This window comes from Natator depressus, chromosome 15 (genome assembly GCF_965152275.1).
Source record: "Natator depressus isolate rNatDep1 chromosome 15, rNatDep2.hap1, whole genome shotgun sequence".
In the NCBI taxonomy this organism is placed as follows: Eukaryota; Metazoa; Chordata; order Testudines; family Cheloniidae; genus Natator; species Natator depressus.
The window spans coordinates 19,277,623-19,290,555 of record NC_134248.1 but is presented as its reverse complement, the minus strand read 5'-3'; the positions used below and the strand labels follow the sequence as shown (position 1 = coordinate 19,290,555).

General features: G+C 41.3%; 1 long non-coding RNA gene across 1 annotated transcript in view; it reads left to right on the top strand.

Annotated features, from left to right (window-relative positions):
* The first annotated feature begins 4,155 nt into the window (after positions 1-4,155).
* The window catches only part of LOC141999507 (uncharacterized), a 43,265-nt gene continuing 34,487 nt past the window's right edge, over positions 4,156-12,933 (top strand). The window contains exons 1-2 of the long non-coding RNA XR_012642023.1: positions 4,156-4,412; positions 7,820-7,977. This is a non-coding gene — a long non-coding RNA (uncharacterized LOC141999507). The remainder of the gene's footprint in view (positions 4,413-7,819; positions 7,978-12,933) is intronic.

The following is a 12,933-nucleotide window of genomic DNA, read 5'->3' as shown; positions in this document are numbered from 1 at the left end:
TTTTATATACATGACTTGATGTAATCTGGAGATTACACTACTTGGCATGGAGGGGATTCAGCATCTCGCAGGAGGTGAGTGGCACCTGGCCAGGATGGGCCTGAAATGTCTCAAACAATCCTATAATTTATGCTAATTAAAGCAGGCACATGGTGATTATCTATTGTTTATCTGAGGACATTGACTGAGGAACAGGCCTTTCCTACTAGGGTATACACTCAGCTGCCATGTAATTAAGTCATAGTTACATAAGCAATGAACAAATGTGTAATGAGATTCAGATAATACATTAAGGTGATAAGGAAAGATCAGGCATTTAATTGGCATTGAACAAATTAGCCGTAGCAAATTAGGTATCAATGGACACATTTCCTACAATGTCAGTTATTATTCTGAATATTAATTGAAACAAAATCAATTGTTTTTGCAGAACTCACATATACACCGATATCAATAATTGTAATAATTTTATAATGCCCACATCTCACATGCACTTAATGTACAGGAAAAGACATGGTATCCCACATGATAGCCCTGCTCCTGAGAACTTAGATTGGTGAGGGCTAAGTGAAAGCAGAGGAAAAAAAATAAGTTTCAATACATACTACGGTTAGGGACGCAGTGGGGATCAGTTGATAAGGACCCAGGAGATCTACCCCCCCGGTCTGTTGGGTGACATTGGACAACGCATTTTGCTGCTCCGTGCCTCAGTTTCTCCATCTGCCAATGGAGATAATGATACCCTCTTTGTCAGAAGCTTTGGAATGTGCCAATTTAAAGATCTATATAATGGCTTTGAGTTTGGTGCCATCCCATATTGTTAGTAATGGCTCTTTTTCTAACTTGGTTTGCAATGTTTGCAAATTGAACAACCCTGAATATGCTACCTGAGAAAAGCAGTAGCAGATTATGGCTACTGCAATACCAGACCAGTCATGTAGCAAATAGCTAATTGTACAAACATCTAGACTATTCAATCAGCACACACAATGCCAATAGCACATAAATTGAAATTCGTGGTGGATTCAAGGAGTAACAACGTACAGGGTGAGCTGATCAAGAGACAAATACAGTTTGAATACAATTTATGAATTAAATAAAGGAGACACATCAGTGTTAACATCTGTCACAATTCATAAGGTGAGAAAAAAAGCACAGAGACCAAAGACTTATTGCCCCTTTAGATATACCATCGCCCCGAGCTCAGAGTCGAAATAAAAAAGCTTGAGTTGGTGGAGACGTCAGTTTGGCAAGCTCTGGAAATATGCTACCTTCAAAGGCAGCAGTATCCCAAGGGGACTCCATTATGTATATAGAGAATACAGGATGGTATAGTGCAGTATAAAGATGTTGGAAGCATGAGTTTGTTGATGGTTGCTTTGGAGTTATGCAGGGCATTACAAATGAGTACCAATAAAACTCCGATGCTCACCACACCGCCAGGTTGTCTGTATATATGATCATATTCACTGCTTTGCACTACCTTACAGTATTCTTAAACCTCATCCAAGACAGCAGCTGGGGGAAACCCAACCATCTCCTTCCCGGTTTCACCTGATTAACATGTATGAGATTACTTTTAGAGTTCAGAGTAAGAGCCGTGTTAGTCTGTATTTGCAAAAAGAAAAAGTGAGCTGTAGCTCACGAAAGCTTATGCTCAAATAAATTGGTTAGTCTCTAAGGTGCCACAAGTCCTCCTTTTCTTTTTACTTTTAGAGTGTTCTCTTCTTTTTTTACTCAGTACCAGTTGCCATTAATTTGCATGTTAGGATTGTCACTTTCTTATAGGATTTGTCCATCTTTCCTTTGACAACAAGAAACTTGGGCAGATGCTTTCAGCCTTATCTTTTAGCCTGCTTAATGGAAAACATCAGTTAGGTACAGATTGCAAAAGCAAGGAAACTGGACAGTCCTTACAAGCTGCCTTCAGTATTTTGCCCACTATCACAAGGCTTTTTACGTCAATAATTAAAACAGAAATAAATACTAATACTAGGGCTTCCTGTATCTGTCGCCATAAGGAACCCTAAAAGCAACAGCAATGTTACTTTAATAGGCATTCACATCGTTCCCTATACGGCACAATCACATATCCCTGATTTCGTAGCACATTTTCAGTCGTATCTTTCTTGAGAGAAAAAGGCACTTGAACCCATTTTCTTCGTCCTATTATGGTACATCTCTGAAAGTGACGCTGGATAGAGAAAAGCTTAGCACATCTCCTGTTGACTCAAATCACAACTGGTGCCCCTCTAAGCTTATCTACTTGAACAGCTCCTCATAACATTCAGATCCCGTTGAGTTCATCAGCGTGATGGCATGCTCTGAGTCTGTTGCCAGGCATGGAATGGGCTAGACTTTTAGTGGTGCCTTTAGCCCACATTAGTATGTAGATGTCCTGCCACCTATTTGATGTCCAAATATTAGCCGTAGGTACAAAAGGGCAGGCACAATTATTTGCAGGTGCAAAATTGCTCCTAGATTAAAAATTGGGTCCATTTTGTTTACCTGTGTATCTGGATTCTAGGCAAACACAACTCTAGTAACCTGTGAAGGTTCAGAGCTAAGATTAAATGATGGACCTGAGCCAGGGAATTCAGGTTCAGATGTCAAGCCGACTTTCTGTAGCATGGAGGCACTGATTCACATTTCGGATTCAGGTCCATTGAAGCAGTAGTATCTCAACTTCCCTGACAGTCAAGGGGGTTTGGATCTGATATCCCAGGATACGCTCATCTCTTATATTAAATGGAGGTAATTGTGGCAGATGTTCCCCTCATACCATGTGTACCAGCAGGAAAGAAGTTATGATGTGCAGTGGAAAAGTGAATAGTGGGCCAACAGTTACAAATAACCTGTTACAAGTGAAAAACCAAGTATTTTACATCACAGCCACTAGACTAAGGAAAACTGCAGCCAAAATATCAGGTCCACATAGCATGGAGTACAGATTCCAGAACCCCAGCAATCTCATGAAGAGGCCATTAAAAACTCACCATTTTGCACTGTGATGATTAGAGTGCAATGATTAGGGCCCTACCAAATTAATAGCCACGAAAAATGCATCACAGACCATGAAATCTGGTCTCCCCTCTGTGAAATCTGGTCTTTTGTGTGCTTTTACCCTATACTATACAGATTTCATGGGGGAGACCAGATTTCTCAAATTGGGGGTGCTGACAAAAAAGGGAGTTGCGGGGGGGCACAAGGTTATTTTAGGGGGGTTGCGGTATTGCCACCCTTATTTCTGTGCTGACTTCAGAGCTGGGCAGCTGGAGAGTGGCGGCTGATGGCCGGGAGCCCAGCTCTGAAGGTAGCACCTGCCAGCAGCATGGCAGAAGGAAGGGTGGCAATACCATACCAAGCCACCCTTCCTTCTGCGCTGCTGCTGGCAGCGGCTCTGCCTTCAGAGCTGGGCTCCCGGCCAGCAGCCGCCGCTCTCCAGCTGCCCAGCTCTGAAGGCAGCGCCATGGCCAGCAGCAGCACAGAAGTAAGGGGAGCAGTACCACAACCCTCTCCCCACTTACAATAACCTTGTGACCCCCCATAACTCCTTTTTGGGTCAGGACCCCTACAATTACAGTAGCATGAAATTTCAGATTTAAACAGCTGAAATCATGCAATTTACTATTTTTAAAATCCTATGACTGAAATTGACCAAAGTGGCCCGTGAATTTGGTAGGGCCCTAACAATGACAGCAAAAGTAGGTACCTGAAGTTAATGCTGAATACCCTCAGGACCTGTGAACTTCATGGAGATAATGATGGTGCTCAGTACTTTTGCAAATCAAGCCAGATTTATTTAAGAGCCTAACTATGAATTTAAGAGCCTAATTTTTGACACCCTCTTCTTAAAATGTTGGTCTGTAAACATAACTATTCTCTTATTCACTGGAAACCTTTCACGGACAGGTTCTCTGCAAGGCAAGCTGCATAGCCAAACCTGCAAAAGTTTGTCCCTGCTTTTGCTTTTAAAGCATTAGTTACCAACAACTTAGCTAATAACTCATTGCTCATGCAAATTCATTCCGCGTAGAGAAACAAGTCTTGATGATTATAGAATGCTGCAATCACAGCATTGCTTCCGGCCAGCTGAGTGGAAATTCATCAAGCATTTGATATTTAAAACTGCTTCGGTGATGAATGTATGCCTTCATTTATGACTGTGCACCAAGACGGGAGGAAAATGGACTACAAGAAAACAACTACATGATTGGAATCCCAACTGAAACCACAGGCGGTAAAGACAGGGACATAGAATTTCACCCAGAGCTGGCTTACTGCACCGGGGAAACAGCAACATGTCCAATGTAATTTGAGAAGGAAGTATTTAAAAATTAAAAACGAGTTCACTTCAATCAGGAAAAATGGAAGTTGCACTTCTGTGCCATGGTTTGTGGCAGCGCACAGTGGTAGGTGTCTCTCCTGTTCTTTGGTACCCATGCTGTTATTATGATGAATGGTGTTATGTGTGCCCAGAGTATATCAAGAGGATAAGGGACTCTTCTGAGGCTCTCATACAGCCCTACTGCTGCCTATATCTCGTTCTGTTACATTATATATCTCTCTCTCTCTCTTACATTAAAGTAAGAAACAAAAAGGGAAATTAATTCAGCAATAACTAGCCACAGTCACATCGCACTAATTGTTTTCATGGTTTCATGCAGCGTTAACATTGTGGGAAATGCTGTGTAATAAGCAACAAATCACTATTAATTCCATTGGTATTCAGTGTAATGGCATTAATCATTATGTCATGAATTTGGTAATGACTGTGGAAGGAATATTGTAAACCATAGGAATTCTAGTGTAACTTTTAATTTATTCAAGCCTGGTGCTGCCAGGGGGCAAATGGGACATATCCTCCCCTCAAGTGATCTTCGAATGATTGTTGCCAAAATCTGTACAGCGCTCTCCAATATTAAGCAGTGGAACAGAAGCAGACTGGAGAGTCATCATTGTTTATATAAATTAGAAACCACAGCAAAATGCTGATACAGTAACCAAATCATACTTTTTTGAACTCTTAAAATCCAAGATTTTCAAGGGGTCTAACTAGCCCTGGACTCCTGGAAGGTTGTTTATTTTTTTATATTATGACAGCCAAAATACCCACTTGTCCTCTCAGCAATGGACCCTAGCCCGGCATTTATTGACAGTGGGCCAATTGTGGGAATTCCTCTTTTGCCTGTTGACAGCAAATGGCTGACTTGTTATGAGACCATGGCCAAGTCACTTAGGTCCAGATACACAGTCATTCAGGCTCCTAACTTCCACTTAAATCAACTCAATTAAATATAAATACCTTCGTGGATTTGGGCTTTACGCAAAGGGCTTCAGTTGGAGATGGGGGTGCTGAGCACCTTGGGACACTTATTTAGGAGAGTAAAACATGGAATTAGGTAGCTAAATTTGGGCACCTAGCTTAGCTATATTGGCATTGACCTGTCACTTTGGCTTGTTTACATTCATTATGATGTCCTATAAATTGGACATCATAATGAATATCCAGCTCACAGAGGTTCTGAGAGGCTTAATTAGAATTTGTAAAAGCTGTGAGATCCTAGGTTGAAAAGTGCTACATAAGCATCATGAGAAGTGACATCTCAGCATTGGCCAATTGTGTGTTCACTGAGGCTGCGGTATCATTCTCAGAATTATTGTTCCTGGCACGTCTAGAAAAGACTTTTATGGATGGAAATATTCACTGTACTTTAAAAAAAAATTTACCACCCGCACCCCCATCTATAAATCCACAGCTCTTTTTTCCATAAATCAATGCAGCAAACTGAATTTTGTCAGGCTGTATGATTTTCCAAAATGCGGAGTGGAGAGAGAAACTAGACATATAGCTGTAGGATGGAGGAAGAGAAGCCTAGATGCAGAGTCACTGGATGACTTTTCCAAGCTGCTTGTAATTACAGGTTTGAGTCCCAGCATCAGAGTCGAATCAGCTCATCATTCTCCTACAGTAGCTAAAACGTAACATGGGGAAGTCTGTGGGAGTTTTACTATTGACATCAGTCTTGCCCTTGGCTTCAACGGGAGCAGACTCAGGTCAGCACTGAGTGCTTTTGAAAACCCCCACCCAATGTTTCATGACGGTCTGCTCGGTGTGGACTTTAAAGATCCCAAACCAGATTCACCATAGACTGCTTTACAGGCTTAGACCCTGCTGTCTATCACCACACAGCGAAGAGTGTAACTTGGACTGTTGGAAGCTTTCTAAAGCTGGACCTGGCCTTAGAGCAGAGGGGGTGGACAGAGCTCTGGAGAAAAAAAGAGAAGGAAGATGATCCTGGGACATAAGCATCTTCAACTTTTTGTGGCCACACAATATTTCAATAAATTTGTAATAGTCATTTATTGGCGGATAAGAGCGTAGAGAAAGGGTGCTGAGTTCCCTTATATCACGCCATAAGAAAATTACAAAGCAGCTCTCTGTTGTTGCATTAAAATTAAGAATTGAATCTCTCCAGCTTCATGTACTTTTCTCCCACGAGATATCCAAGGGAATTAAGTTTCAATTGACTTTCCAGACCTTGGTTTTCAGAGGAAGCTTTTTGAAATTGGGACATCTGACAATTTGAAATTCAAATGGATTTCCATCAGTATGTTTACTATTGCGAGGCTATCTTCCTTGTCCCCTGGGTGTTTAATGCCGCAGTAAGTAATTGGTCCTTTCATCTCTTGTATGTGTGGAGTGAAGAGTATATGGCTCATACAGTGAATTGTCAATATAAAGGATCCCTGCAGTAGTTTTAAATATCTCAGCTCTAAACTCCATTAAATCCCATTAAAAATGCTGCTCTGCATACATCCCCACTATCCTTTGAAGGTTTTTCCCCCGCTTTTGATTCTCAAGGGTATCCTTAAAAGGTAGTTCTATGTATTCATAAAATCTAGATACACAGACGAAAGGGAGGCAAGCATGAGGAATAAGAGCTGCTAGAGATTTGAACGCTAGACAACAGGTCACAAAAAACTTATTGCCCTTTTATCTGTTAGGCTTGAAATAAAAACTGACATTGAAAGTGCTTGTGTCTGGAGATTCATATGCTTCAGAGATCAAATTACAATAATGGTCTGGTTTTCTATAGCATTGTTCATATGAAAATGCCTCCCAGCTTACAGGTTACCATTAAAATACAAGGGCAGTACTGAGCAGGAACTGGATTTCTTTATTTTGTGAGAAATTCCATCATTTTGAAAATATTTCCACTCTGAAATGGAATGAAAACAACAAAAAAACCCACCCCAAATTTCCAGGGAACCAAAATTCTGAAAAAAAAAAAATTAAATTCATTTTAGGTTGATCAAAATGTTTGTTTAACATCTACATGTTTTGTTCCAAATTCATCTTTTTAAAATTGTATACACTATACATTACATTATATAACATTTAAAAAATGAAATGAAGTGTTTCAAAATGGAAATGCTCCATTCCGTTTTTTTCTAAATGAAATTTTTGTCCAGATCAGCACGTGCCCTTGAAATATTTTGCTGTCGACTAATCAGCATTTTCCAATAAAAAAGTATCAGAAAAAAAAATCCCACCAGCTCTAACTCTGTGTTAAATTAAACACAATCTGTGGGCATTGAGCCAAATCCGGCTCAGCTTACTCACTAGCATAGTTTCACTGAAGTTAATTTGTCCCATAGTGAGGTGAGGTAAAAACTAAGGATAATAATAGCACTGTACATTTCCATAGCAACTTCCATTTGAGGGTGTCCATGCACCTCATTCTTGGACCACAGTTTTGAGGTAGGTCAATGGCCCATTTTACAGGGCACAGAGAAGTTAATTTTGTTGTTCTAGGTCACAGACCAAGAGGCGCCAAAGCCAGCAATGGAAATCAAATCTCTGACTCAGTCCTGTTCTGGCAAAGTAAGGGTGTTTGTTCCTCGGACGGGTGTGCTCCATTGAATAAAAGAAAACTCACTCGAATCTTTGCCTGAAGCTGAGACTCGAAGAAGGTCAGTTTACCTTTTATATTTTTCTTTATATCTGTCTGTAGCCTTCTGGTTTAGGCTACAGACAAAACTCAAGCCACAAAATTTGGATCCCGATTTCAACCATGAAAGAGTTTAGGGATGTTTAATAAGGTGGTGGAGTGGTGGGGGGGGGGGGTGTTTCATTTACTATGAAGATTGGGAACCTTTTGTAAATTTGGACTCTGCTTCATATTGTGACAAGCTGTTTCTGTAATATATACAGCCCAGCTAGAACTAGGAATTACCAGAAAGCTTCTTTTCTTGAGAATTCCAGCTCAGAGAGGCTTGGATAAGCTTTTGATTGTCCAAAACAACTTGTATAAAGGCCAGGTTTCAGGGGGATGATTGAGAATAAAGAAGCCATGGAATTACCTTAAAAACCTTGAAAAACAGGCTATCTAGGAGTATTTCACAGAAATAAATAGGGTCACTTCCAAGAGAGGGTAATCTTTAAAATGTTTTCCACTCCAGGTCTCATGCACAAGTGTTCCTGCATGCCTTTAACACAACCGGCTGTATTTATTTTATTATTTCCTATAATTTAGAGAACACCAATCCCAAACTCTGGGTGTTACCATGAGACAACTCCACTGCACGGACAAAAGGAGGTATCCTGAGAGCTAACATTATGGCTTTTCACACTTATTTTTAGCCCTGGCATTTCTGTAAAGCATGATATAGCAAGGAAAAGTCTTCTTTCCTCACCTCCCAAAGCTTGCCTTTCCACCTGCATGGTGTGTTGCTTATCATCAGTTCACTGATCTGCAATATGGACCACGTGAGACAAATATCTGGCCGCTTGTGGCTGTTATTAAAGGCTAGTGAGTTTCCTTTAGACATTTATTTCAACTGCAGGGTTTTTTGTGTTTGTTTTTTTTTGGGTTTTTTTTGCATTTGGCATGGAATGGAGTGTGCTATTTGTGTGGGCATCAGTATCTAGAGGTAACTGGGCAGAGAGGTCTATTATTTCTGATCTAGGCCATATGAGAGTGGGATTAATTAGAGAGAAAGAAAGACTTTGTGGATCCACATCAGAATTCTACATTGCTGCTACGTGGTTATTTTTATTTTATGTCTCCATTTCATTTAATTAAACTGGGCTCACAAGCTGTGAATACATAAGTCAGTAATAATAAATGTATCTTTATTACATTTTTCATATGAAAGATTCCCCAAATCCTTTGTAAACTACACAGAATGTAGAGAGGACTCCTTTTTACCTGCCCGTGAAATACAGCCACCTCTGAGGCAGTATGTAGCAAAAATGTAGCAACTCTTCAATAGTGCAAAGCAATACTACACCACATATTAGGATAGAAAGGGATGAAGAATACCATGTATAATTGAAACGGGAAGGGAATTAGACAAACATGATCTATTTACCCATACTAGAGTTTGGCCGCGGTACTAAGGCCAACACCCCAACTCTTGCAAAAAGATCCATGTCCCACAAATGGCAAGGACCTGCGTTTTGCTCACTATCTGAAATACCTGTGTCCCTTTTGGCAATGTTGGGATATTGGTCCGGTATTGACTCAGGCTGGAAGGAGATTGCTACCTACCGAACCAGCAGCATCACTTTCTACAATACTGTGGGTTTACTCTAGGGGATGCCCATTCAAGTATTGATGAGGCTAGATCTTCAAAGTTTGCAAGGTCTGAGCTAATCACAGCCCAAAGGTGGCCGGGGTGAAAGAGAGATGTCTCACGTCAGCTTTTCCCCCCCTGTTCTCCCACCTCTAATAGGAACAACTATAAATAGGCAGACTTCAAGTCACCATATGTACTGAAATTTTAAGGCATTGTTTAGCTGGAGGACACCTTTCCCTTGCGATAAAAAATAAATAATTAAAATGTATTGTTTGGCTTCCTTTGGGATCTGTATGAGAGCCAGAATTTAGATCACCGAGTCCTACTGGGGTTTGCTGATTTTTACTTTTATTCCTATCATTTATGCCATTAATTCAGTTTACCTTTCTCTATTGTCAGCAGTTAATTAGCTCCGCACAGGTTCTTTCCAGTTCCCATTTTGAATCTCCATCTGGATTTTTATTTTGCTTCTTCGCCCGTCCCCTGCAGCTCTAAGCCAAGGTTAGGCGAGCCTGTTAATCACTGTTAAAACTGACAGCACCCTAGCTCTGCTCTGTTAAGTTTGTGTGAGCTCTTGTGTGGCTGATGGACGGCTGTTACTTTCCATGGACCTTTGACAATGCAATCTGCAGTGTGCTGATAATGGGAGACTTTTCCCCTTTTGAGATGCGTGGCATGGGAGGCAGAATGCATGGAACACAAGCATTGGAGAGGCAGGCCACTTTGTCACGGTCCTGTAAGCACCTCTCATAGTCAGGTGCTGTAATTCTCCTATCCCAGAGTCTACCAGGCCCAAGAGAAATTCAGAGCTAGACTTGGCTTTCCAGAGGAAGGGGGAGAATTTGGTGGAGATGAGCTCCGGCTGGCTTGATTCCACCTCCTCCAACAGTGATTTAGATACAATGGAGGAAATTTCCAAAGGCACAAATGACATTTAGGTGCCTAACTCCCATACACAGCAACTTCCCAGCTGCCAGCTACATGCACTGGATCAGTCACTGGTCATCATATGATATCATGACATGACTTGAAAAGTTAACGGGTGGAAGGGCACCTTGTGTTCAAGGTGCCTTATCTGTTACCCTGGTTCCTCTTGCTGGTTCCTTTGCCACAGCTGTTCTCTCTTCCTCTAAGGTCACAGCATGATCTGACTTGAGTGCTCAAGATTCAGGAGAAAAAGAGTGACATGCTTCTCATGGGTTCTAATTCTGCTTTCCTATTGCTACTCTCCTGTTCTGCTCTGACTCACTGCCAGCATTGTGTCTGCCCAGACTTTGGGATCCCACTGAACATGGACACTGAGCCTGGAGATCTTTGCCCACAGGCTTATCTTAGTGTTCGCTCCCTGATTCCACTAATGGATGGATTGCCAAGGCTGTGCTGGCCAAGCCCCATTGCCACATGGGGATCCTTTAGAATGTGCGGATGGGCACCAAGCACAACCTTAGGGTCCAGATATCCCCAGGACTGATCCTGGTGGAGCTCGTAGGCAGAGCTACAGAACAGAAGATTTGTAGGGTTGCTAGATGAGACATGGTGGAGGGCAGAAGAGGTGGGGATCACTATTTTGATACTGGAGATAGGAGCTCCTTTGGAAAGGCAGAAGTAAAGCTTTTCTCATCCCTGGCTCCTGAAGCCAGCCTGAGAGTGAGGCTGAATCCAGTATACGAATAGAGAAGTAGAAAGGTGGATAAGATTACTTTGCTTTGAGTAAGGGGTGGGTGTATGGTACAAAACTATTCCTGAGGTTCAAATGTCTTTAGTGATCCCTGGGCAATACATTGGTGTCAGGGCTGAGCTGAAGAATTTGCACAGAGGCAAAGCTAACAGGAGCAATTACAGCCTTTGCAAGAAAGTCCAAGAGGGTCTCATGAACACATGCCATTTGCTACAATCTCAGGCATGCCAAAGGAGTGTTCTGCAATAGTTCATTGTGAGCCAGGGCTAAACAGGGCTAGCGGGAAAGAATGAAACCCACCAGAGACAAGGAAACAGGCCTGCCTCCTCATTCAGATCTAACACTGAACGGCTCATAGAAAAAACACATGGAAAGGACGCTTGCTTTCTGTCTTGAGTGTGTCACAAAGAGTCAGTTCACCTCAGACTTTTGACGGCAACCTAGTCACATTTGCTATCACTGCACATTAGCGTCAACGATTACACTGTACGTGGCTCAGCATGAAAATATTTCCTAGTAGGATAAGGGGAGGAAAAGTAATTAATAGATAAGAGTATTCCAGGTGAAAGCTGATTTGCTTTCTGATCACAAAGCATCACAGATTAAAAACTGGAACTGAACAATTCATAGGAAACAGATACTGCCGGGGAAGTGGGCCGCTTTTCCTTTCGTATGCATTTGACAGATCGGGGGACTGTCTCAAACTTGTTTGTAATCAGGATTCTTGTCTAATTGCAACCCCCTCCCCCCTAGTCCAATATGGCCACTAATGGCTGCCTTTGCTTCATTAAAATGAGTGAGACCTGGAATTTACTAGTCTGATTAGAATCTCTGAGAATGCAATCACTGCTATTTGCATTCAAGCAGATGTTTGTTCCCCCTTGATAGAGGAACATCAAGATTATTTAAAAAGCACAAAACAAGGGCACTGCCATTTCACTAATTAAGCCCACCCTTCTGCTCAAAAATTGACGAATAATGACTGAACTTGGCTCATCATCCTTTTGTCTTCTATTATTTACTCTTTTTTAACAGTGATTTATGGCAAGATAGTGCTTTCATTATTCTTGTTAATTACCTCTGTTCTCCACTTCAGCTTGTAAAATGTAATTGCTTGAAACATAAATCTAGTCTTGCTACTTATGTTCACACATCATTAATATTCTTCAGCCCGTTTTTATAAAATCTTTATAAACCATAATTATAAATGTGCCATTAAATGCTCTGTTGTGTTAAGGAGGGATTCATCCTTTTTGGAGGACGACTTGGGTTTGTATATTAAACTTCTGCTTTGGTTTAACATAAACATACTCTTTTGATGGGAAATACACTGTCTGGGCCGCGAATGCATGCCAGGCCATTCATGTGCCCTCTTCAGAATCCTGTTCATGCTAAGATGTCACGAGCATATCTGCAACAGTGAACTAGAGTTACAGTAAATTCATTATTTTCTTTTCAAATAGTAATTTGTTCAAACTGAACAATGATCACTAAGGAAAATTGCAGTAAACAAACACAGCAAACGACTCAGTTGAATGATGATCAGTTTCCTTTCTGTGTATAAATAATCCCAAACTAAATCATTTCCATCCTCACTGCCCCTGTTATTTCAGATGGAAAGAGATGCTTACCCCAGGGGATATGCACCCTTCTGGCCTTTTATTTCCGCT